This window comes from Ceratotherium simum, chromosome 2, assembly GCF_057802395.1.
Source record: "Ceratotherium simum simum isolate JZ-2026a chromosome 2, ASM5780239v1, whole genome shotgun sequence".
Classification (NCBI taxonomy): domain Eukaryota; kingdom Metazoa; phylum Chordata; class Mammalia; order Perissodactyla; family Rhinocerotidae; genus Ceratotherium; species Ceratotherium simum.
In genome coordinates, this window is record NC_141901.1 from 92758198 (window position 1) to 92785815 (window position 27618).

The window sequence follows — 27618 nt, forward strand, 5'->3', positions numbered from 1 at the left end:
CCATGTGTGAGTTTCCCTGTGGAAGCTCTGTGTCAAGGAACTGATGTTTCCAGCCCACAGCCCCAGGAACTGAGGCCTGCAAACAGTCACATGAATGAGCTTGGAAGTGGACTGTCCTCGAGTCAAGCCTTGAGATGACTGTAGCTTGACTGGGCCAACAACTTGTTTTTAGCCTCATTAGAGACCTTGAGCTAGAGGTATCCAGTGAAGCCATGTAGGACTCTTGACCCGTAGAAACCTTGAAATATTAAATGTCTGCTATTTTAAACTTCAAGTTTAGTAATCTGTTAGATTAGATTAGATTAGATTAGATTAGATACTTACTTATCTAATTAAGTAATCTGTTATACAGCAGTAGATAACTAATATATCAGCTCTCTTCTCTCACCCACACTACTGCAATAGCCATCTAACACATCTCTTTGCCCGCGGACTCTCCCTAGCGCATCCTTCATTCTGTGTCAGGATTATTTTGGCACAGGTCAAATCATGTTGTTTTCTAAGTTAAAAAAATTTTCAATAATTCCTAACTGCCTCTTGATTGAAGTCCAGACTCTTAACATGGCTCTTCAGAATCTGATCTCAATCCATTGTCTGGTATTATCTTCTATTATGTCCCTCAAGAATCCTACTAGGCTCCAGCCAGACCAAAACAACTTCTCATATTTTCTATTTCATGCTATATTCTCAGTTGGAAATGTTAATATCTATCTTCTCTTCCCATCAAATTTCTTATCTTTCAAGAAAAATTTCAAATGCCAACTTCCTGACAAATGGTCTCCAATTAACTCTGATGAAAATGAATTTCCTTTGTTCTCTGTGTTTCCCCTACCCATTAATTGTATCTCAACTATAACGTTTATTTTAGTTTACTTTGTATTATAGAGTAGGATACCTATATGCATTCGCCTATTTGAAGACACTCCCTGAAGAGACAAACTCTGTATTAATCTTTTCTTCTCCATATTCTCAACAGGGTGTTTTGCTCATGGTAGGTACTCACCAGCAAGTTGATCCAATTAATTCTAAAATTATCTTGGGAATAGATTTGTTCACCTATGGTCTACTCTTTACTCTCTGAAATAAAATATTATAACATCCCATAGCTCACTCACTTTATACCTAAATTTGAGCTCCTTGTCACCCTACTAATTATAAGATTTACTTTTCTGTCCCACTCAGCCTAGAAGTTAAGGAAGGTCAAATGGAAAGAGGATAGGAATGTAGATTTAAAAAGTGGGAGGAAAATCACAGAAAAGAATGAAGATTTTTTTTTTCATTCGATTTCTTTTCTACATGGTGGTGGGAAAAAAGGAGGAGATTTAAGGTAAAATAGACCTAGATGAAAATACTAGGGTCAAACCTTTTAACTTAGGGTCCTGTGGCCTCAATTTCTTCAAGTGGAAAAATGAAAGCAATGAGAACACCTGTCATGTAAGTTTGTGAAGGGGAACGAGGTGACCCAGGTAAGACATTCCACGATGATTGGTGTTCTTTCATTTCACTTCCCTAGAACTTCATTTCATTTCCAATTGCTTCAAATTTTGTTCAATAACAGCCGAAAGAAGTTAAGAAATAGGCAAGAAGTAAATGAGAGGGGAAAGAAAGGTTGTGAGGGAAAGTAGGGAGAGAGGAGGCAAGGGCCAGAGAAAAAAAGAAAATAATATTCACAGATATGAAGGGTTATTTATTCATTTTACGCTCTCCAGCATGGCATGGAGACTCTTCAGTAACATGGAGGATCATCCAAGGTACGATTAATGTAGAGAAGTTGTGCTGGCAGAGTAAGTAAACCAGCAGGAAATCTTTGTTATCACGTTGTAGCTTCAGAAAACCCCATAAAAAAAAAATCTGGAGTGGTGGGTTTCTTCTGCCAACCAATTTCCTGGGTCTCATGGAGACTTTAAATCAATGCAAAACAGATCACATCGCACAGCTTCTTTGCTGTAATTTTCAAGAAAATAACCCAAAGTTTATACTTTAGGGGCATCCAGAGAATATTGCAAATTAGTTTCCCCCTACAAAGACTGATTGAGCTCAGTACCCTGAGGCTGCGCAATTCTAAAGAAAGGGATTCGGCAGTGTTGGTGCCGGGGATGAGGCATACAAAGCTAAGAATTGACTGCAGGTACAGCTGGAGATTCTCCAAACTGCCGTATTCCATCTTCTCTGGTGCACACCATGCTGCAGCATTGAATTATTGCTCTTTTTCACTCTAACATCAGATTTTTTCCACCATAAGATAAACTATTCTGTTTAAATGGCACATTCAACTCTATCTAAAAGAGGAAACTCAAAAAAATATGCTATTTGAAGAATCATAACACTGACACTTTTTAAAAACTCATTTCTCCTGCCATAAGCATGAAATCTTCAAGATGATCATGGGAAAAAATATTCCATGCCATAAATGAAAGAGCATACTTACCTTTTTTTATGGATGACAAAATTAAACAACTTATAAACCAGAGACGAGTATTTCATGGAGACCTTCAGAAAGGAGCTATAACTTCCAACGCTAAACCCATTATTTTTCATTAAGGACACCATAAATCGTTGCTGTCTTATCTCTAAAAGACAAAAAGCTGTCAGGTAATTCCCAAGCATCTGCATCTCACCGACACCAACTCCTAACAGCAAGAAGAGCTAGACTGAGACGGACCACCCAGAGGAAAGCCGATGAGTTCTGAAATCCAAGAAGAAGCTCATCTAACGCATGACAGAAGGAATGTCCTAAGACAGACAGTGGAATGACACTGACATAATAGGAGAGACAAACAGCTTTCCCAGAATAAGCAATTATTTCTTTTGGTCTTCTGTACTCTAACCATATTCCCAGGGAACCTGGTCAAGTTTTCTGAACTTAGGTTCCCAATAATTCCTATTCCTAGTCTATATCCTTGCCCTCTAGGACAGAAATGCAAATTTTACAATACATCTGATATTCAGATCTATGTACAATAGGACACACCTATTATTAAAATGGTGAAATACTTCTTTAATGTTTGATAAAGAGCCCCTACTCTGAGCCCCCAGGGTGCCTCTATCATCACCGTACCACCATGGCCCCATCCCCAGGAACCCCTGAATCTTCCCACATCCCAGCACCTAAAGGGCCCTGTCTTGCATCACAGTAGATGCGCCTCAGGCCCCTGCTCTAGCACCCTATGACTGGTGCTCTTTCTGAATGATTGGTTCTTAGCTTTAATAGCTCAGCATATTGAATAGTAGCCCCCTTTAAAGGACCCCAGAGATAATGGGAATGAATTAAGTGGGTGGGTGTCATACAGCAGGAGGTGATGAGAAATGTAGGCACCCGGAGAGCATGTAGCCCTTAAAGGAGCCGTTGCTATGCAGCTGTGGAAGCCTGTTGTCCTGTGGGAATGCGAGCTGAGGGTTCCAGAGCTTCTGATATGTCAAGAGAAGCCAGAAAGTGTGAGTTTAATGAGAAATGTCTCAATTTCTGAACACTGACGGCAAACACAGATATTTGCAAAATACTGTGCATGTGCCAAACCAAATCACACTCAGCCACGGACCAGGAGTCTGTGGCCTCTGCTTTAGGAGCCGCGGAGTTTTCGTGGCCTTGCCAGATCTTCCTCATCTGTCACATTGGAAACCAGCCAGGGGAAAAATGTGGCATTCTCAGTTGCATAATGACAAATAATTTCAAAATGGAACTTTGAAATAACTACGTGACACTGATAATTATATCTTACTTCTTTTTCATTGTATTTTAAGTTTCCCAAGCATTGCCAAATATGTTGTCTCACACATAATCCTAGGCCATTGCCCCGGAATAATCACCTTTTGGGCTCTATTTTCCACAGGCGTTTGAAATTATCTTTTTATACATCTAAATTACTTCTTAAGGGCAAAACGTGTTTGGGATAGATTGGATTATTGTTCCCAATGCTTTAATAAAATTGTACATCAATCTCTTTACCATGTGACTTTGTAAGGCCTCCCATTGTGGTCTGGGTATATTTCCCCAACAAAATGATGCTAGGCCTAGCCCAATATCTTTGGCAAATGGATGGGGGCAGAAGTGATATTGTGCCAGTTTCTAGCTGAGGGCTTAAGAGGCATCATGTGTTTCTACTTTCTCACTTGACCTTCTAGGATCAGCTCTAAGAGCAGCATGTCCCAGTTCTCCTCTGCTCCTGATTTATCCACAGACAGAGACATGTGAAGCAGACCCAGACCTGACCTGCAGCCTGGAGCCAAGCCCAGCCTAACTCAGCCAAGATCAGCAGAACTACAGATGACCCACAGGTCCACGAGTGAGAAAAATAAATATTTGTTGATAGAAGCTACTGAAATTTTAGGAGGTTGCTTGTCATTTAGTATTATTGCAGCAATATCTGATTACTACACTGTTATAATCACCTTCATGAAAAATAGTAATTTCCATGCTTAGGCCTTTGAAAATTTGTCTGAACAATAGAGAAAATTTCAGAAACAGCTCAAGGAGAATATATGTTTTTGGAGAATTGTGTTCTTATATCTGCTAAACTAGTACTCCTAAATACAATTAGATAAGGCTCTAAGCAAAGAAAATAGAAAGGAAAAAAACACGTTTTAATAGGAATATAATGAAATTAAAATATCAGGTGATTGATGCCTTTTAAAATCATGGTATTCAAGCATTGCGGTTGATCCTTGACCGGGTTGAACATTATTAAAGAAATACATTTGTGAATTCTCTTATTCACCAAAAAAAAAAAAAAATAGAAAAGGAAAAAGAACAAAAAAAAACCTTTGTTTTCTTTACTGGTTGAATTACTTCCACCTCCAATTGATTGAAACAATTTTTTCCCTCTTTTATTTTTATTAGATAATTAGAACTGGGATGAAAATTGCGTCTCTGAGGATCTGAGGGAAAATCATCATAGTTGTTTTTAACCCAGGCTAAGCTTTAGAATCACCTGGGCAGCTTTTCTAAAATACAGATTCCTGGGACCCTGCCCCAGAAATTCTGATTTAATTGGTCTGAGTAGGGCTGGGGCAAAGGTACACCGTGATGCATTCTCCCCAAGTGATTCTAATATGTGGCCAGGCTTGAAATCACTGTCCTTACGGGAGATAGGAGATTGTCCAAAAAAAGAGAAAAAGTTAATAAAAATACACTCACACTAAAAGATAACATTTAAAAGAATGCTTTAAACTAAAATAACAGAAACAGAAGTCCCAAAAAAGAATCTTGGCTAATAAAGTGAAAAGTTGAATATCTTACCTTTTCAATTAACACCTTCTTTGAAGTAAACTACCTGCTGATTGAGTAACACATCTCTCCCGTTTCAGCCAGGAGAAAGCTGATCCTGGAAGCTGGAAGGGCCACATCTTTCATACTCTCCTTCTCAATCACTGATTCAAGACATGAAATAGACTTTTTTTAGATTTAAAATGTCTTGATAATTGAGTCCCTAATTATCAGTGAACTACGTGAAACTGCAGGATTTGAAGTGTAGCTTTGAATATGTAGGATATTTTCTGGCTTTTGGAATATGTGCAGGTTTCTGCCCTTGATGATAAAAATATTTATCATCTCTTATGAGCTCAGAGACACAATGACATTCTTGATCCATCCATTTTAAAAAGGTTCTAATGAGCTTAGTTACAACACATGATAAGAGCATAGGGGGTTCTTGTTAGATGAGATCTGCCATATAATCTAGAGACTTGTCATCAATTTTTCAAGACTCTGAAAGGAGGGAAATACATACAATGCTACACATTTACTGACTATAATTTAATAGACTTGGAGCTGGAACATGTGATTTGCAGGCTGAAAATTAAGTGCTAAGTTTACCTCAGAAACCAGTTTTGTTCATATACTTTGCCCCTACCTCATTTCTTAAAATCAGGTACCAAATTCTAAGGATTCTCTCTCTCTCTTAGAACTGTCATTCATATACAGCTTTGCATCTCCACCCCACAGTCTTCCTGCCACTGGCATCATTTGGTCGCCCGTTGTCTCTGGCACCATGCCAATCCATTTTCCACATTGCCTCCAGAGTTGCCTTTGTAAAACCTAAATGTGATATAGTCCTGCCAGACATAAAAATGTTTTGGTTCCTTATATCAAACAGTACCAATTCCAAAATCCATAGCTTTGCATATATGGTCATTTACATTCTGGGCCCAACCTATCTCCAACATAATCTCTTTATATTCCATACACCCTTTAGTTATCATACCATGAACAGATTCATTGTTGTTCAACCTGTGCAGTCACACGGGGGCCTGTCCTCAGAAGGGCCTCTCCCTTGGTTTGATATTCTGTTGTTGCATTCTTAAACCTCCTAATAATTTTATCTTTGAACTTGTGTTTTATAAGGGAAGTCCAACGGAACAATGGAGCATGTGCATGAGCAGAAGACAAACACACTCTATGTGTGTCTGCAGTTCTTCCCTGCTTTATCCACAAACAGTATTAGATGCCCCATGAGCACAGAATTCCAGTGGAGCCACAATGTGTGGGAGTACAGCAAGACTCAAAGCAAGTCCAAGGTATGTGTGTTACATCTAAAACTAAGTAAGCAGGTTCACTGATGGGCTTGAGAGTCCATACTTTCTGTCTGAACAAGAACTTACTTTGAATACAGAAAGAAGGCAATGGCATTCTAGAAAGCACCAATGACCAAGAAAGCTATCATATCCTTTCTTATTCATGTCATTTTCTTGCATTAACCAGCTACTTATCCAACATGATGATGTAGCAGGAAAGAAGAGAGAGGAAAACCTTTCATTTCCTTTCGCTCCATTTTACTTCTCAGTGAGCCAAAGGCTGAGAGTGGTGGTAGATTGTACACGTGTCAAGATGAGAAACAGAAACAGCTGAGCGGGTTTTGTGCGGCATTTCCATTGTTATAAGAACAAAATACATACGCATGTATTTTCTAAAAAAGAGGAATTGTGTAACTTCAGTGATTCCACATATGAGTTAAATGTTCTTATGTTTACATTTAAAACTGGCATTGCACAATGTAAGGATGAATGGCAAAATTCATGAAAATAATTAAAATTTTTAATTTTTCTTCACTTAAGACAACACTAAATGGTAAATAAAAAACACCATGAAAAATCAAGAGACAGACTGTGGAAGAAAACTTCAATAGCATTTTTCCTACTTTTTTATAAAAAAACAAAGGGCCCTGCATTTTCATTTTGCCACTTAGCTCTGCAAATTATGTAGCCAACCCTGCATCTCTTAACCTCTGGCTCTTTCTTCAAAATACTGAGGCCTTTTCATAGCACATGCATTCTTCTACCTGCACTGCTCCTCTCCTTCTAAACCCGAGAACTCCTACTCATTCTTCAAAGGCCATTGTAAATGTCACCTTCTCTGTCAAAAATTTCCCAAAGCCTCTAAGACGAAGATGGGTACTGCTTTCCCACTATAAACTGTGAGGTCTTATAATATCTACCACATAAGTAGGCATTCAATAAAAAATTTATTGAATGAGATGGTGGTCAAGGAAGTTAGGTAGAAAAGGGCTTTATATTCTATGATTCGCCCTAGGATCCTACACTTACTAGAGTTGACACTGGTTTTGTCACTTGGGCTCACACTGGTTGTCTAATGAAAGTACTTGTAATTTAAAGCAGTTTTTTGCGTACTGAGCCAAGACCCCTTTATCTTTTCTCTTCAAGAGGAGAGTATGACTTGTGCAGCCAAAGCTGATCCTATTTCCAGCCATTAAACAATGTTAATTTCATGGGCTACAGAGAGAAGAAGCTTATGCAAATGAATGTGATTTTGCTGGCACACAGTTTATTAATATGAATAGGTTAGCAATTCATGATCCATAGCCTTTCCCAATAGGTATGATTCAGAAGGTCAGGGTTATTTTTTTTTCCTGAAAAGAGACTCATATTAACATTCAGATAAGTTCTCAGAGGTAGGCTCAGGACCACTCACATTCTAAATAGGTCCTTCTATTGTACACAAAGTCAGTGAACTTCAGAGAAAATATGAAAAGTAAATCTGAATGTCTCTGTGTAATCCCGCAGAATTCAGAGCGGGCACAAGGATACTACCTGCTAAACTTGATCTGACACTCTAACCCATTCAAGGACATGCCAGACATAGTTACTCTCATGTATAACACTTCTGAGAATAGAAATGCAATTTTTCACAGCAAAGGATGCTGATGGTATTTCTTGAGCTCATGAGAAACCTTAACAGTTTCCATGCACAAATGGTACACATAGATATGGATCTTTCATGTTAATCTCTGGGCAGTATATAATATGAAATATATGCATGAAGGATAAGATGAAAGATCACTTAGCTAAAATAGGTATTTATTATATCTGAGATGGACTCATCCTTCTTGGTTTAAAGCCATTTTTCTTAGAGAGAATGCTGTTAACTTGGTGTCCCTGACATGCCAGGTTTGAGTTGTTTCTCTAACAGTGCGGTGGGGTAGGTTTCATGTGCTCTAACCTGATGTCCCTTGAAATTAAACTATAAATGTATGAGATGCTTGTTAAGTTAAGGTACATTTTGAAACCACCATGGATTTTTTTTAATTGAGAAATGGCTGGGAGCCTGTATGGAGATTTGCCTTTTGATCTCAGTTTAGCAGGGTGATAGCCTGATAACTCAGGATTATCAATCCAGATCCCAAATATAAAAGTAGAAATTCTTAAAATTGGAAGAAAAAAAGTACAGATCATTTAGTCTATCTTCTCAGCCATGTTGGAACTCTCTCCCCAGCCAAGATAAAGATTATGAGACCAAGTAAGGAAATGCGAATGAAGCAAGCACACTCAAGGAATACGCAGACAGCTGATGGCAGAGTCCTGCCAATTCTCCTGTCAAGATATCTCTTTTTTCATCTGTTCAACTCCTTTCCACCTCCGTTTCCAAAAACATAATGAAGGTCAACATTGAATCACATCTGGATTCCTTAATCCAGGAATTAGGATCACAGACCCTCCTAATAGGGAGAGGGATGAAAGACAACGAACAACTAACGCCGTGGCACAAAGGAGTGCACACTTCCTGACACCTGGCTGCTCAGCATCCTCTGGGGTTCTTATGGTGGGACCCAACTTCAGCGTCGGCAAGAAGACAGGGTGTGGGAACTTGGGAGAGCTCAGATCAGGTAAAGATCCCTACACCAGTGAATGTGTAGCTATCAAACTGGAACCAATAAAATCACGTGCTCCACAGCTTTCTTTAGAGTACAGCTTTTACAAAAAGCTCGACAGTGCAGGTGAAGTCCTGCCACAGATGTGTTGCTTAATGAGGCCTCCAGACAGCCTCCTTCCAATCAGTTTCCCACCCTGCAACCAAAGTGTTATTTTTAATGTAATTTTGATCAGTTACCTGCAAAGCTTAAATCTCTGCAGTGGTTTTCCACTGCTCCTAAAATCCCAAATCCTAAACGTGGCTGGGGAGGCCCTCCTGGCTCCCAGCTCCTAACACCGCTTCTATCTCAAGCCTTGGTTTCCCCTACTTTTTCTCAATTTTGCGTTTGTTCTCTAAAGTTTAGCCATTCTGAACTCTGACCCCAAACCATCATTCTCTCCATTGTAGTATGGCTAACTCTTACTGAACAGACAAGTATCCCTTAAAAAAGATGACAGTATGGAGAACTTCCTGCCCTCCAGATTAGATCTTCAGGATACGTATGTTCTGTCACCTTATATTTCCCCTTTCATAATACTTATCACAATTAGGATTATTTGTTCAATGTCTACATTTTCTACTTTCTGTCAGATCTGTGAGGGTAGGGATATAACTGGTTCACACAGCTCTCTATAGCTAGAGGCTAGCAGTATTTGACGAATAATAGGTGCTTAATGTTTGCTAAGTTAATCAAAAAACAAGGTTACTAATGATGGTTGGGTCTTACTAGGGGGCTGTGAATGCCAAGCTAGAGACTCTGGACTCGATTCTGTAGGGAATGGAAGGCAAGCGAACGTGTTTGAGCAAGGAAATGGCAGAATAAAGACCATTGTTTAGAAACACTAATCTAACAGATTTCTGGAGAATGGTCACAGATGAAAGTCTACTCCAATAACCCAGTCATGACTAAGTCACTTATAACCTAAACATATTGTATAGGGGACAAGCAGTGAGAATGAAAAGAGATGGAAAAATGTCAGTTTTACCTGTGTGACTTGAGTGTGGTCCCTTTATTTCCCTGGGCGACTTCTTTGTCTTTTGTAACAACAGGGGATCATGTCACTGGCCATCAGAGCTCAGTTATCAGTGTGTAAATTGTGGCCGAAACTGTGGGTTTTAATGAGATCAGCCCAGAAATGCACATGGCAGAGGCCTGAAAACCAAACATTTCATCATCCTCTTTGATTGACTCCCCTCTTATTTTTCTTCTGTTATGTCTACACAGAGACAAATATCTACATTTACATCTACCTTTATATGTTACTCTTATAGCTAATCTTCCTTATGCTCTATGTACCAGTCAGTAATCAGGCCAGACATCAATATACATAGCCTCAACTCCTCATAAACCAAGGATTCTCAGACATTTTCCTATACTCTCCAGACTGTCAGACGTAAACATTCAGCTGCTTACCAAACATCTGTGTTCAGATGTTCCACCATTGCCCCAACCCAGTACGTCCTGAACTGTATTTATTACCTTTATTGGAGGTGAGAAGAGCAGAGATGGTGAATGTTAATGTTTGTGGTTAATATTGGTACAAAATTTATGACAATTGCTTCTCTGTGTAACATTTAGCATTAAGTATTCTTTTGGCTTTGCACTGATGAAAAAATAAGGCGGAAGGACAGGATAACACCCTGCAAACCAGACTCTACCCATCATCAGTGACGAGCACTTTGCCCTGAGGGACAGAAGTTAGTAAAAAGTAGAAACATAGTGTTTGCTCTAAAATACTAATTGAAAAAATACCCACATTCCTTCTGAACTAAATTTAGAAAAGGCTATAGTTGAAGAGCCTAAAAGCATTCCCTAAAATGAATCCATTTTTAATGTAATTTTAAAAGCCTACATTATTCTTAAATAGTGTGCAAATGGAAGCCTCAATTTGCTTTATTTATTAATGAATTCAAAATGTTCAAAGTGGCTTCTCTTGCTATTGAAAGGTGCTAGATGGCCAGAGGTTGAAACATGGCTAATAAAAAAAAGGAAAAGGAAGAAATTGTTAGCGTTTCAAAAAAGGATATGGAACTCTGTGAGCATAGCATTGCCTTTCAAGTATTCAATCTTCTCAAGTATTTGTATTTCTCTGAGTTGTTCAATCAAATGCTGCACGTGTGTGTATGGAGACATGTTTGTCCATTTTGTTCCCTATTTTAAAAAGTCTAATCTTATACATAACATCTGTATCATTTTCATGCTATGTCACTTTCACAGAGCTCCTACACATTTGTAATTAATACACATAACCAGTGCAATATGGCACCTGCATGGCACAAATCAGACACTCCATACATGCTTGTCAAATAAGTGAGCACTTCATTGTAACTGCCAGAACTAAGTGGTCAGCCAGCTGCTTACAGAACAACCCATTGATCTCTTCTTCCTTGATGTTTATCTTTATTTCTATCTGCCATGTCCCTAGCTACCTGGCTACAGATATATCTGGACAGAGATCTCATCCTCTGTCCACATCTCTGGGTTTGTTTATGTTGTTTCTGCTGCCTGGAAGGACTACTGAACCACATCCCTGTCACTCTGCCTGGTGGAAAATTGGAAAATTAATCCATCATCAGAGTGTCACGCCCAACACTGTCACTTAACTGAAGCCACCTTGTTCACTCCAGTTGATGGTACTTTTTCCCTGCTCCAAATACAGATTTTCATTTGCATCTCTCATAAGGTGCTTTTCTCTTCCTACCTTATATTCTCATTTTCTATAGCTTATCATTCCTTCTAGAATACAAAATCCTTAGACAGGATCCATACCTGAGTTATTTTTGTCTCACAAGAATCTTGTGCAGTACCTTTTGCACATAAATATTTTTTGTTTTAAAAAATGCTTTCTATCTATGAGCATCTCTTGGATCTTCCTTTGGGTCTTTTAACTTATAGTTTACATATAATTTTAAGAAGCTTAGAGATACGAAAGAATAAGCAAACATAAGCCTCCCTAAACTATAGCTCACTGGGACCATTTATATGGGGGCAAATACTTCCTGTGTACCTGAGGACGTTAGCATGATGTGAGTCAGGGGAATAACTGATGTGTATAAAATATACCCTGAATCCTAAATAAATACTTTAATATGCTATTTATTATTTATTAACAATACCTCCTTATTTATTATGCAGTTATAATGATTCAATAAATTTAGAGTTAACTTTTAATAAATTATTAATAGTTATTATTAATAATGCATTATTCATTATTCAGTTATAATCATTTAATAAATTTTTAGAGAGATTTAACATTTACAAAGCATTTTTACATCTATTATAACACTTAATCTTCACATTAAAACTCAGAGATAGATAGATGTTAAATCTACCAGATTTTACAGAAGAAAAAGCTGAAAGTCCATGGGTCAAGTAAGATGTCCTAAGGTCACACAGCTAAAAAGTGGGCAAGTCAGGGTCCAAGTTTTTTTTTTTTTCCTTTATTGATGTTTTAATAGTTTTTAACATTGTGAAATTTTGGGTTGTACATTTTTGTTTGTCCATCACCATATATATGACTCCCTTCACCCCTTGTGCCCACCCCCCACCCCCATTGCCCCTGGTAACCACAATAGTTTTCTCTGTCCATCTGTTGGTTTATATCCCACGTATGAGTGAGATCATACAGTGTTTGTCTTTCTGCTTCTGGCTTACCTCACTTAACATAATACCCTCCATGCCCATCCATGTTGTTGCAAATGGGACGATTTTGTCTTTTTTTATGTCTGAGTAGTATTCCATTGTACATATATACCACATTTTCTTAATCCAATGGTCAGTCGAGGGACACTTAGGTTGCTTCCACTTCTTGGCTATGGTGAATAATGCTGCAATGAACATAGGGGTGCATAAGCCTCTTTGGATTATTGATTTCAGGTTCATTGGATAGATTCCCAGTAGTGGGATGGCTGGGTCATAGGGCATCTTTATTTTTAATTCTTTGAGGAATCTCCATAGCGTTTTCCATAGAGGCTGCACCAGTTTGCATTCCCACCAGCTGTGTATGAGGGTTCCTGTTTCTCCACATCCTCTCCAACATTTGTTGTTTTTTGTCTTGGTGATTATAGCCATTCTAACGGGCGTGAGGTGATATCCTAGTGTTGTTTTGATTTGCGTTTCCCTGATGATTAGTGATGTTGAACATCTTCTCATGTGCCTATTGGCCATCCGTATATCTTCTCTGGAGAAGTGTCTGTTCATTTCCTCTGCCCATTTTTTGATCAGGTTGTTTGTTTTTTTGTTGTTCAGTTGTGTGAGTTCTTTATATATTCTGGAGATCAACCCCTTGTCAGATGTATGTTTTGCAAATACTCTCTCTCAGCTGGTGGGTTGTCTGATCATCTTGATGCTGGTTTTGTTTGTTTTATAGAAGCTCTTTAATCTGATAAAGACCCACTTGTTTATTTTTTCTTTAGTTTCCCTAGTCTGGGTAGGCATGTCATCCAAAAAGATTCCTTTATGACCAATGTCAAATAATGTGTTGCCTATATTTTCTTCTATGAGTTTTATAGTTTCAGGTCTCACCTTCAGGTCTTTGATCCATTTTGAGTTAATTTTTGTGAATGGCGATAGCAACGTTCAGAGAAACTTCTCTAGTAACGAACTATAGAAATGATCCCTGAAAGTATAGTCTTAGGGTCCAAGTTTTAATGTCCTAACTCCAGTGAGTAAAACAGACTTAGTCCCCACTTACCGCCTGATAAGGCCCTGAAAAGCTGTAAACACAAATGAATGAACAAGCAGCGTTTTTTGATGGAGAATAATGGTGAGCAGAGAGCAGAACCTTTTGAGATAAGGTGATGAGGGAAGACATTATGGAAAAGGTTATTTTTAGGATAAGATCTGCAGGATGAGAAAGAGCCAGACATTAAAAGAGACAAACAAAAACGGAAAGAGCATTCAGGTATAGAAAGAGGATTGTGTAAAGGCCTTAAAATAAGAAATTTCAGACTTCTTACTATGGATAAAATATCTTTCATGACGTGGCTTCCAAGTACCGATTGTGTGTCAGCTGCTCTTCATCCCTCCACCCTCCACACTGGAAGACAACACCCCGAACATTTTCTGAACTGCATATTCCTTTATACTTTTGCATATGTTATTTCTTTTACCTGAAATACCCTTTCCTGGCATCTCTACACAGAAGAAAAATATATTTAACCAGAAAAACTTTTCTCAGGTGGCATTAATTCCCTCACAGTTTCCCTCTCTCCGCTCACTCCAGTCCAGCTAGAGTCTCTCCTATATATTTAAAAATCACTATCATTTTTATGAACAGCTTTAGTGAGGAATAATTTACATAACATCACCTGTTTTAAGTATACAGTTCAGTGACTTTTTTACAGATTTATGCGAGCATCATCACAATGTAATTTTAGAACATTTCCATCACTCAAGAAAGAAACCTCATGCCCATTTACAGTCCTTCCCCATTCCCACCTCTAGTCCTGGGCAACCACTAATCTACTTTCTATCTCCATAAGATTTGCCTTTCCTGGACATTTTATAAAAATGGAATCATACAATACATGTTGTTTTGTATCTGGCTTATTTCACTGAGCATAATATCTTTTTTTGAGAGTCATCCAAATTGTAGCATGTTTCAATATTTCATTCTTTTTATTGATGAATAGTTTTCCATTGCATGGATATACCAAATTTTGCTTATCCATCACCAGTTGATAGACATTTAGCCCAGTCCAGCTTTTGTCCATTGTGAATGGTACTGCTGTGAACATTCACATGCCATTCTTCACTAGGATATGTCTTCATTTCCCTGTAGGTAGACACCCAGGAGTGGTATTGCTGAGTCACATGTTATCCCATCTTTGACTTCTATGTCTTCCACACATCCTTCTATTAGCACATACACCATTTTTTTTTCATTGTTGTGATTTATTTGTTTTTACATATCTATCTCCCCCTATTGGGCTATGAGCATCATTACAGCAGGCAGCATGGCTCAACACTTTCTGTAGCCTCAGCAACAGCAGTTACTGGAACATAGTAGGGACACATAAGTTTACAGAACTCTGATCCCAGATCCTTCTCTTCAAGATGGAGGCATTCATATCCACAGCTGCAGGGATCACTGACTGCCGAGGCTCACAAATAGCCCCTCCCCAGAAATTTACCTCTGCCAGAAGCTGGTTTGCACAAGGGTGTCCTCCCTCGCCAGGGGCAGCTCGGATCCAATGATTGATCTGTGCCAGGATACACAGTCCTAGGTTCTTGCCTCCATTCAGGACATCTCTGAAGGGCATTCTAGCTCCACAGCATCCTGTGCTATCGGCTGAGGCCGCTGCTGCAACTGTGCCCCAGGTCATGTCCTCTTTCTGCCCAATCCTGCTCTCTCTGTCCTCAATGGACTTGTGTGATTGCTGAGAGCATGCCCCAGTAAACCTCCTCCAAGCAGATCTCAGTCTCGGAATCTTTGCCTGGGGAACCTGACTGCCTACCTGGGTGGTGAACTCAAACAAGGAAGTTGGCTGTCAAGGAGATAATAATCTTCAATACCCCTTCTTCATAGGCAGTTAGTCTCATCAATTGTTTGTGACATAGCTGTAGCCTAGACACCATCCAAATTCCACCTGCCCCTCCAGGAGGAGAGAAGATCAATTGAAACCCCTCTCTATTCCATGCCACTTGAAAACCAAAAGCCTTATCTGATATTTCTATAAATTATTGAGGACTGGGAACAGTAATGCTCTCGGGCTTGCACTATCCATTTGACCAGTTTACACATTTTTTTTCCTGCCTAGCGTCTTTATTTTGAACTATATCACTCTAGACAAAAACTTTCTCAATTTTTACAAAAATCCCACTCATTGAGGAGTAGAGTAGACTTTGTTGAATATCTGATGACATCAAGAAAGGGCTAACATTTTAATACAGCAAATATTTTCAATTGACTATTAGATTTCCCTGGTCTTGATTTTCCCTTGGCCTTCCCATCAGGATATTTTTTCCACGGCAGCTTCATCCCTGGGGTGTGTCCACCTCCTGCCATTTCACTGGCGTCTCTTCCCCCTCTTTTCTGACTGTCGCTCCCTTCTCCTCCTCTCCTCTTCTGCCCCTCCCACAGGAACACATTCCTCCTGTTTTCTTGTATAAACAGTAAGGCTCTCTTTTGCCTTTATACTCACACACTCTGAGCCTCTTTTGTACCCCAAACAGCTTCCAAGACTTTCTCCTAAAGAGACAGCTATCTCTCACAAGGAATTCTAGTGCCAGCCATTAAGGCAATATATGTTTCCATCTTCACTACATAGAGATCCATTAATTCATTCTGGGAAAACACTAATACATTTATCATTCAATATTTCTGATTAGCGAATTATGCAACCTTTCTAATTTCTATACTTTTGGCACTTACAGAACCAGGGCAGACTGTCTAAAAAGTATTGTTACATTTGGATAAAAGAACTGTGTCAGGGGTCTGCAAGACCACCCTCAGGCTCGATAATTCATGCGAAGGAGTCCCAGGACTCAGAAGCTGGTATCTCCTATCTCCTGGTTACGGTTGATCACAGTGAAAGGATGCAGATAAAATCAGCAAAGGGAAGGACACAGGGGCGAAGTCTTCAGGAAACCAGGCACAGGCTTCCAGGTGTCGCCTCCTAGCTGTCACACCAGGATGCACTTCATTCTCCCAGCAACAATGCATGACAATGCGTGTGCGGTGTTGCCAACCAGGGAAGCTCAGCGTAGCCTTGAGTCCAGGGTGGGGGTTAGACAGTCACTTAAGTAGGTGGCACCTGCATGACCAGCTCAGCTGCTCAGACTCCAGACCCCCAAAGCAAAAACAGGTGCTCACCATACATCAGGTTGTTAACATAAACCCTGTGTCAGACCGTTACAGCACGCCCCAAGGCCTCAAGCGTACAAGAACTCTCATCAGGAGGACATTCCAAGGGTTCGGAGCTCAGCTCCCCCCGGCTGGCCAAGGTCCAGTCCTAAAAACAGGCTTTTCTTGGGAATGTGCAGGATTTGAGCACCCAGGCCTGCTGAGTTAACCCTTTCCTGCACAGGTACTATGGTGACTCTAGTGTCTAATTTCAAGTTTCTAGAATCCTATTCATTTCATTCATTCATTCATTTCAGTCATTCACTCATTCATTATGATGGGACAAGTATCTCAGAAATATATCTAAAGCCAGCCGTATAGTATGTGTCAGTATCAACCAATGTCTTCCAAAGAAGATACCAAACCCAGAAACTTACTAGCCTTACATCTTCTCCACGGCTGGGGACAATCACACATTCTGCAGCTTTCCTGATGGGGGTACAGAACTAGACCTTGTCCTCTCCCTGGGGGAGAGATTAGATGGCATCTTGGCTGACCCTATGTGTATCTACCAGAGTCTTCTCCAACTGGCTGTGTACATTGTTTTGTCTTTTTGTGCCTATCCTGGTTAATGCCACCAGCATCAGTGAGAATACTGAAGCTTTGAAAGGTGGAGAAGAGTGATGAGGTAAATCCACACTCTTTTCAGACAATAGGGTCACGATCTTCCTCAAAGGCCACCAAATTTGCTAAGACTGTAACTTGGAAATCTGTCTACATTCATTGCTCTTTGTACAAAACAGATTAATAAAACTGAGCCATTGAAATATAGAGCAAGCAACAAGCGCTTCCTGCTGATGTAGCTAAGAGAACACTCTCAGGGCTCCACTAGGTGGGATATGCCCTTGCCCTATCCCTTCCTTGCTTCTCTCCCTCCCTCTCTCTTTCCTCCTTCCCTCTGCCCCTTTCCTTGCTCCTTCTCATTCTCCTTCCATCCTTTCATTCTATTCTTTAACAAATATTTACTGAACTCTGCTCTGTTTCAAGAACTGTACTATGCACTAAGAATCCAATGAGAGGTGACACCAACATGGTCACTGCCATCATGCCACTTACAGTCTAGCAGGAATGAGCCTTCTGAAGATAAAGGCTCCAGTGGCCAACTGCTTTGCATATCCAAACCCCAACTCACTCTTCAGGCTTATCTCTGGTCACTCACCACCCCCTCTTCCTAGTACTCAGCACCTCAAGCCACACTGAGCAAGAGCACTGACTTGCAGAGCCTCACACAAGCACTTTCTTGCTCTGAGTTTTGCAGAGCAGCCTCTCTCGTGATACCTTTTCACCTAGACCCTTGCACTTGACGTGGTTTCTCCTATTAATCCTTCAGGTTTCTTCTTCGTGCTAACTGAGGGAAGGCTTCTCTGACTGTCTCCCAAGATCAATGTCACTCCTGAGACGCATCCGTGTTGAGATGTGGCCGCCGAGGCACAGCAGCGATCTCTTCAGGCTCATGCCTGAGCCGCCCAGGAAAGACTTTCCTCTGACACATCAGATACTCCCACAGGAAGCCATGCCTTTGAATTCTTCTAATTGTGGAATACACTTGAGTGGTTCCTGCTGCAAACAACTGCTCTCTCAGGAATTAGAAGGAGAATGTAAAACAAACAAGGAAGTAGCACCTCACTTCTGCGGCTCCAGAGGAAACAGGTACGGGGATTTCTCTTTTTGTTAATCTGTTTCCCCCATGCTTCCTTCACTCAACACTCGGCAGCTGTTTAAGTCTGTAGCGCCCCACACACAAATGTCCTCTTCTCAGGAAGCTTCTGTCTTCTTGTTGTCCGTTGGGTTACTTTCTCGTGTTGCCGTGTTGCTGCAGTAACAAATTACCGCAAGCATAGCGGTTTGAAACAGCACAAATTTATCTTCTTACATTTATGGAGGTCAGAAGCCTGAAATGAGTCTCACTGGGTTAAAACCAAGGTGTTGGCAATGCTATGTTCCTTCTGGAGCTCTAGGGGAGAATTCATTTCCTAGCCTTTTCTAGCTTCCAGAGGCCACCTGAATTTCCTGGCTCATGGCCCCTTCCTCCATCTTCAGTTCTGTCTCGCTCTCTCAATTCTGCTTTCATTGACACATCACTTTCCCTCTTATTAAGGACCCTTGTGATTACACCCAGATAATTCAGAATAATCTTTCTTTCTTGAGATTCTTAACTTATTTACCTCTGCCAAGTCTCTTTTACTGTGTAAGATACCATTTATATGTTCTAAGGATTGGGACATGGGCATCTTTGGGGGACTGTTGTTCCATCTACCACAGCCACAAATGGTTCCCTCTGCAGCTGCTAGAGACGTTCTTTCTACTTTATACCATAAAGGACTTTAAAGTGCTCCATTCTGCTCCCTTACTGTACTGAGCAATGACGTCAACTGGTCTTGGCATGGCCTTAGTGTGTTGGTTTGGGGCTTTTTATTTCTTTTGTTTTTTTTTCCCCTACCTCATTGGTCTTGCTACTAACACTATTGCATATAATCCACTGCTACCCCCACTAGGAGGCCTGGCTCTGCGTCACCACGTATACTGCTTAAGCTGGCATGGGAGATGAAGGGAGCCTCTCCACCACTGTTGCACTATTGTATTAGGCTACTAAGCAGGGCTGCCTTAGTCCTTCAGTCTCTTGGAGCACTATCAGTCTTACAACACTTTTATCTCCATTTGTGATCTAGGGAATCAGGCTTAATGTTTAATCTTGGCCATTCCACAGACATGTTATGTGACTTTTGGAAAGTGAATTATCCTTCTTGCGCCTTAGTTCTCTCATCTGTAAAATGGAGATAATAATATCTACCTTGTAGATTTCCTGTAGAAATCGACTGAGGTAACACTGGGAATGCCTCTTGGAGGCTGTACGGTAGACACTTAAGGGATTCTATATCTCATTGTTATATTGATAAGCACAATAGACACACAAAAGAAAACATGAGGTATTAGGCTGGGAAAATGAGATGAGGCAAGGTTCCAGAAGGCCTTAAGTGACAAGATAAGGAGGTAATGTTGTACCCAGAATCCAACTCTAAGCCTTTCCTCAGGTAGCCCTCATCCTTAGACCCTGAAATTCCTACTCATGAAGACTCCTTCCCCCTCTTTGCCTCAAATTGTTTCTCAAACCTCACTTTATACCAGAAGTTTCTCTTGAATGGTTGGAAGATCGGCAGTTGTCTCAACCAACTCCTTCTGAAACCCCGATTCATAGGTGTCTGCTTTCTCTCAACACAATCTACGGGTGCCTTGATACTTTCCTTTTCTGAGTAATGCCAGTCAGTTTGACTTAAATAGGTTCTCAGTTTTCTGGATAACCAATAGCTCCTAGCCCTATAGTAGCCTCCTGTCCTGAGCAATGAGTCAATGAAATGTACACTCAGGTACTAGCACTATTTATCTATTTGTTTATTTAGTCAAATGTTAAACTAATAAAAAAAGAATTCTACAAGACTACTCCCTAATCTCTATCCCTTCCTAACACAAACCCCATTTCCAAAGGTTTAAAAGCTAGAACTATAAATGTAGGAATTTTCACAGGACGCTGGTGTCTTGTATTTGTGCCTCCCTCATAGCTTTAAGCTCAAATACAATCAGTTTGCAAGTCAAAACAAGATTTTAGCAACTACCAACTCATCTTGGCATCTGAAAAATCAAGCTGTGTTCTGATGTTTGCTTCATAAATTTGAAACAACAATAAAGATTCTGGAATCAGGGCTTAAGTGGCAATTTTGTTCATGATGCATGACGCAGAACAGAATGCATTTCGTTAGGCCACACGGTGCCTCTTTGCGAGGCTGGGAGCAGTAGGACATTTTCTGTGTAGGATGTTAGCTAAGGTTTGCAAAAGGCCACCAGTTATATACCTTCTGAGCCAAGGAGACATTTTTCATAGCTATTTATACACTTTAATCTTAAATGGCCAGAATTCCGGGGGTTATCAAAGACAACATGATCTTCAACAAAAGCAACAATCCCTCCCCTCTTCCACATGACACAGATAACTTGTATGGGACCAAACCAGATGCAATTACCCTCATGTGCTTTGGGGAAAGGAGTTAATTTATGGCTGGCAAACAAGCAATCTGAGTTAGAGAGACATTCAAAGAATGGCCCAAGGTCACGTAGGTAACCGCAGAACTGAGACTAGGACTCATGATTCCTGATCCATTACTTCTTTTCCAGCTACTTGGCCCCTAACTCCAAACGTAATCATTCATTTCTCATTTTTAAGGGCCTTCGCCTGAGCCTGCTTCTCTGCTCAATAAGACCACATTTTGCTCCTTTCCACTGCCAGATTTCTCTGAAGGTAATCTTTATTTCTCCATTTCATTGTTGAGTCCTATAATCTGCTTTCCATAGCTTCCCACCCTTACTAAAATTAGCCCCTGAAGGCCTCCAAGTAGTTCCTTTTTGACAACTCAAGGAATACGCATCATCATTGCAATTCAGAACTAGAGACCAGAAAAATGAGATTTACTGTGATTTTTTTTCCAATCCACAAACATGCATGGTTCCCTAGAGATGAGAAACCTCTGCTTATTATTACATTTGGTGACTCCTACCCCTACTCTTTCCCTTCCTAAAAAAACACTAGTGGAAAGTCACAGACAAAACTAGAACTTAGGGTTAAAAATTGATATTGGAAGAATAGGAGCTTTGCATGGGCACCTCACCTCGGCTAACCTGAACTCCATCACAATTAAATATATAATTTCCAAAGGGAGAGCAGCCCCTAGCCACCACCCCAAATCAAGGGGACCAGCAGCTGGCTTGTGTTATAGCAGTCACATCAAACTTCTCCCAACAGCACCCCCTACCCCACCTGTCACTGGAACAGACTCTCATCCTGGACTTGCTTTCCCCACCCATCTTGCTCTATGGGGCACTATCAGCCGTGAATTTGTTAAATGTTGTGAAAGAGCAGCATTGTCTCTAACCAAAGGACATCATTTCACAATGAAAGTAGGGAGGCAATGGGTTGCTGCCTGCCCTTGGGATAACTGGAATTATTAGGTAGCTTATCACGCAAAAAACAGCTAGCTTTACTGAATGGTGGAAAGACCTGTTTAAAACTTTCCTACAATGACAGCTATAAGATATCGACCTATGAGTTGCTGTGTAATTTTAAAGGCACATTCCTTGAACTGTGACTCATATATGGTGCTTTTTCTTCCATGGCCAAATTATACAGGTCTGAGAATCAATCGCTCTCAAATTTTGTTTCCCATCCCAATAACCCTGAATTCTGCTGGCCTGTAGAGTTTAGTTCCCAAGATAAAGATGCATCCAATTAGGTGCACAGTTGTGCTTAGACTAAACTGCAATTGAAATTGCCATGTGGACATTTCTAGCTTCTCTGGCCACTGATGGAACCACTGGGAAATAGTCCCAGTATTGGCTAAATTGTTGACACTAAGTCTGAAGAAGTAATTGGCTTCTACTACATTCTGTGCTTGCAAGGAGTATGGGTAGACTCCTGGAAATTGGAGGCTTCCTAGGCAACTCTTTGTATCATCACATCCAATGGAGCAGGTTAATGTAAAACGACCTCAATTTCATATTGGCAAGACTACCAAGGACTCAGATCCCACAGGAAAGAAGATCACATCTCCTGAAGTAAAAACCCTGTCCAGCTGAGGTTCTGTCTGAAGGTTAATGGAATGCAGGGTGAATGGCAATGAAAGATACTGGTCCCCTCTCTCTTTTGTTTTAAACACAAGAATAACTATGGTAGTCCTTACTAGCTAAATCTTCTCTTTTTCCACTATTATATTTTGGGTATGCTACCGGTGTTCATAGCTACCATTTAATTTATAGATTGTGAAATAGCAAGGAGTGATAGATAGATGGGAGTACGATAGGGCTAAAGGAAGAATTAGCATCACCTGGAGTTTGTGGATGATGAGGATGAAGGTCTTTAAAAGGACCTCATGATATCATAACAACGGAATGCAGTAGCTGAATGTGATTTTGAGTTTCTTTCTATGGACAGGGTAAATTCATTATAGTTGTACACGATTGTTGGATCTTGTGAAATGATAGTATCTGTAAAACTATTACGAATACACCTAGTTCAGAATAATTTTTAGCCACCTTAATTTGCACACAGTCTATTTCAATTCTCCCTAAACAACCTACAGGGTCCAACCAAATTAAACATCCTTTAAAAAGAAGGCATTAAATGCTTATTTATTGGATATAGTGAGCAAAAAGGAAAAATAAAATTGAAAAGGCACCAGTTGCACTTTTCTTAATCCCATACCCTTGGTCCCCAGAGAAATTTTCCTGATCTGAGTATTCTTGCTCAGGATGCAGCCTGCAACAGATTGATGACAATGACCCTTCTAGAACCAGGACATGACTATTGCTTGGATTCTATTACCAGTTCCTTTTCTTGTTCTTATGAAAAAAATGGACTGAGATCAATTTGGATCTTAAAGCTTCCTCTCAGTTTGTGCCTTGCAGCAACCATCCCTGGCTAAGACTCAGCCTTTCCTGGATATGCCCCTTCTCCTTTCCTCAGTCCTGACCATTAGAGCAAAGCTAACATCTCATCTTGCTTGTCTCTTTCCCCTTTAATTTGCTCAACTAAGTTATCTTGCACAGACAAATTTGGCAGCACTAGAAATCAAAACTTTTCTCTGGCCAGATCATGGCTGTTCATAATCATCTTTTATGCATTGTATATTTTAAACAAGAACATTATCATAGCCTATGCATCTCTTCTTCAAGGAGGTGTAGGTGAGAAATGTAAAAGCATTCCTTGAATCGACCTCCAGTAAAGAGGCTAATAAGTGCATTTGCCATTCCTTCCTAACCTGTAAGAGCACTCTAGGGCCCCATGTAGTTAATTACATCTTCTTCCATTCATCCTGTAGTTGAAAGAACTTTGTCTACCAAATGGTATTTATTAAGTAACAATGTTTATGTTTTCCATTGTTACAAACCAATGCCATATATAAATCTCAAATGGTACTTCTGACAGGTATGATATACCCAGAGAGATTAACTTAGTTGATATAATTTAAATCAAAGGCTAACCAACTGGACATTTTTAGTTAGCCTCAGCAACACTTAAGTGGGAGATTTTGTGATTTTATTTAAGTTTCTTGAAATACAGAAAACAGATCATAGATTCCCAATTTCCTTCTCCTTAGCAATTTCAGGTTCCAAGGAATTGAGGGTAAGAAAATTGAGAGCCAGACAGTACACAAGTGTTTCATCCTCCTCTGCCTTTGAACATGGCACTCCTTCTGTCTTGAAAGTCTTCCTTTTCCTCCTTCTTTGCTTGCTGGGGACAAATTTTGCTTCACAATTCAGTTTTGGCTTGGGCTTCTCTGAGAAGAATATCCTAACAGCCCTCCCCCGACCAGATCCAGGGTAGACTTCTCTCCTATGGGCTCCCATTGTCAACAGTTAACAAATGATCACAGAACTTACTGTTCTGTATGGCAATTGTTTTCTCATCTCTCTCTCATTAGACTGTGAGATCCTTAAGGTTATGACAGGTTCTTTTATTTTTTTATTATTTTTTTTTTTTTTTTGAGGCAGATCGGCCCTGAGCCAGCATCTGCCAATCCTCCTCTGTTTTTTTTCCTGAGGAAGACTGGCCCTGGGCCAACGTCCACGCCCATCTTCTTCCACTCCATATGAGACGCTGCCACAGCATGGCTTGACAAGCAGTGTGTCAGTGTGCGCCCAGGATCCGAACCGGCGAACCCCGGGCCGCTGCAGCGGAGCGCGCGCACCCAACCACTTGCGCCACCGGGCAGGCCCCTATGACGTATTCTTTTAGTTGTTTCTTCACACCAGGAAAATTCCTGCAACCCGGTGAGCACTCAGTAATCATCTATTAAGTAAATGAGAGAGGATAAGTGACCTGTCAAAGGTCATGCAATCAGTGACAAAGTTATATTTGAATCTGAAGCTTTTTCCATGAATATGTCATATCTCACTGTGATGTATTTTCGAGATAAAGTAAAAGACTCTCATTGGATACTCTGCCTTATACAGGCTCTGTCTGGTAGGTACATCTCAAGGTCTCATGTTTCAAAGGTATTGTTTATGTTCTCTTTCTAGCAAAAAAATGAACAACATATACATTAGCAGTTTGATTGACAGGCAAAGTGATTTAAGCATTAGTTGCCAACCTAATCTTACATGAGGAATCCTTTCTTAATGTAGGAGATTGTAAAGGCCTAGTACATGATAATAATTGTACTTTTAGTGTAAATTGATTGGGAAACACACACATACAGACACACACACACACGACGCCTTGTACTTCTTGTAATTATTGCATAGTCCTTAGAGAACTGTAATGCCTAGGCTGGGAATCACAGGTTTAGCTGAAAGATCACTAAACTGAAAGTAGAGAAATTTGGCTTCTGGTTCAACTCTGCTACTGCCTACAGGACTTTGGCCTGGGACTTGCCCTCTCTATGTCTCACAGCTCCTTCACCTACAAATGAGGTATTGGACTGCAGACCTCTATGCCAGGCTTTGCACTGCACAACTATACAACCCCAGGAGCGATATTCACATAATTACAGTGTAAATGATGCCCCTTGGAGCTGTACGATGCAAAAGCCCTGCCTAAGAAATTTCTAGCCCTAATAAGCTGACTCTAGATGGCTCTGTTCTGAATGGACATGGGAGCAGACTTCAATCACTTGTTCTGAAAGTGTCAGTCACTCTCATTATCCTCTCATAGTCTTTCATAGCCAACTTGATAACTTGACAATCAGGTCAGGAAACCCTCCGGTTCTGATGTGACATTCACAACTTTGATATGAACCACCTCACTTATACTTTCCCATTCCTACCACCTCCTGTCTCAACTCTCCTCTTCCAAAACACTCTTATGGGCAAAATGTCACAGAACAGGTCTTTTGGAGTCTCCTAGGAACCTCCCTGAGGTTAATCAGGCATTCTTAGTGGGTTGTTAAAAGCTCTGAGGCTTTCTTCAAAGCCAAATGCACACTTTCTCTCTGAACCACATCCAGCCCTTGTGTCAGTTCCAGAAGTAGGGATCATGGAGATGAGAGGCGATAATGACATGAGCTCATCTCTTCCACTCCCCTGGCTCTGCTTTGGGAACTCACGACGCTGGACAGGAACCCTGCCTCCTACTCCTTCTTGTGGCTCTCACCACTGAACTCTTTGGAACGGGTCTCTCATTTCCCTTTAAAAACAATTACTGAAATATAAGCCCTGAACTTTCATAAAAAGCACACTTGGAAGGAAGGCGTATGAGAAGGAGCGAAGAAAGGAAAGGAAGTAGTGAGAAAAGAGGCCCAAGGGAGGAAGGAAGGAAATGCAATGTTTTGGGCATTTTGATCAATAGTTTCACTTACTTTATTTAATCCCTTCGACTAACTTGTCACTTAAATAATGTTATTTTTCCTTTGAAAATGTGACAATTGATGCTCAGAGAGGTTAAAACATGTGCATCAAGTCACACAGTTTTGCCATCATATTTCACATGGTATCCATGCCCTACTTGCTAAAATAGAATGTTTAGTACAGAGAGAGAAAGAGAGGAAGTACCAAATATTATTAAAATGTTCATAGATTTTTTTAATAGATACATAATTTCTTTACATTGCTTTGACCAAACCCCATCATTTTACACATGATAAAAATGAGGCCCAAAGAATTTTAGGTAAATGCCCCAAATCCCACAGTGACTTATTGTCAGGAGCATAACAAGAACTCTGGTCTCTTTAAGTACCAACAATGAGATTTGCGATTTTGTGAGGAGTATGGAATAGTCCAAACGAGTAAGAGTGTCTTGGACTCAAATTCTAGCTTCAGTATTTACCAACTGCTTAATTTTGAGCAAGTTTCTTGGCTTTTCTCTATGGGTTCTTGTTAACTAGGAACAATACGAAGACTCACCATAATACCTACTGAATTTGGAGGAGTCTATGAAGACTAGGACAATTATATGTACAGTGTCTGGCACGTAGGATATGTTTCAGTTGGAACTTTTTGGCTGCCAGAAACAGAAACTGACTTACATTCATGGATTGTAAAGATATCATTGACACTCGCATGGGCACCAGAGGGCATGAAACGAAATATAACGACCTCATAAACACGGGGACTGAAGAGGCAGCTACCAAGTATCTTCTCTCCATCTCTCAGAGGACTCCTCTCTGCTCCTGTCTATGCAAACCCCCATTCTTTACTCTCTGTTAAACAGACTCCTTCATTTGTCACATGTCCCATCCTGGCCACCCCTGGTCACTATATCACAGCTTTCAGTTCTGGTGCCAAACATTAACCCACCATAGTATCTATGTCTTTCTTTAGTGGAATTCACAAGATAATCTGACTGGATCCTACCCAGTAGATCAACTGATGGCCTTGGATCACAATTCCATCCCATGTCCAACTAAAGGTGACCTGTTGGGGAGATATGGAAGCCAGTATGTATCATGGAGAAAACTCAGATTTTGTAGTCAGGCGAACCTGGGTTTGACTCTAGCTTCCTCTACTTATTTATTAACTATGTCACCTTGAGCATACAGCTTAACCTCCATGAGACTCTACTTTACCCTTAAAATGGGAATAACATGGTATTTTCTTCCTAAGGTTGTTATAAGAAATAAAGGAGATGCATGTAAATCATGGAGCACT

The 27618-nt window shown here is 40.3% G+C and overlaps 1 pseudogene; it reads right to left on the bottom strand.

Annotated features, from left to right (window-relative positions):
* Window positions 1-13662: 13662 nt before the first annotated feature.
* LOC147918096 (small nucleolar RNA U3) lies at window positions 13663-13777 on the bottom strand (annotated as a pseudogene).
* Window positions 13778-27618: the final 13841 nt, after the last annotated feature.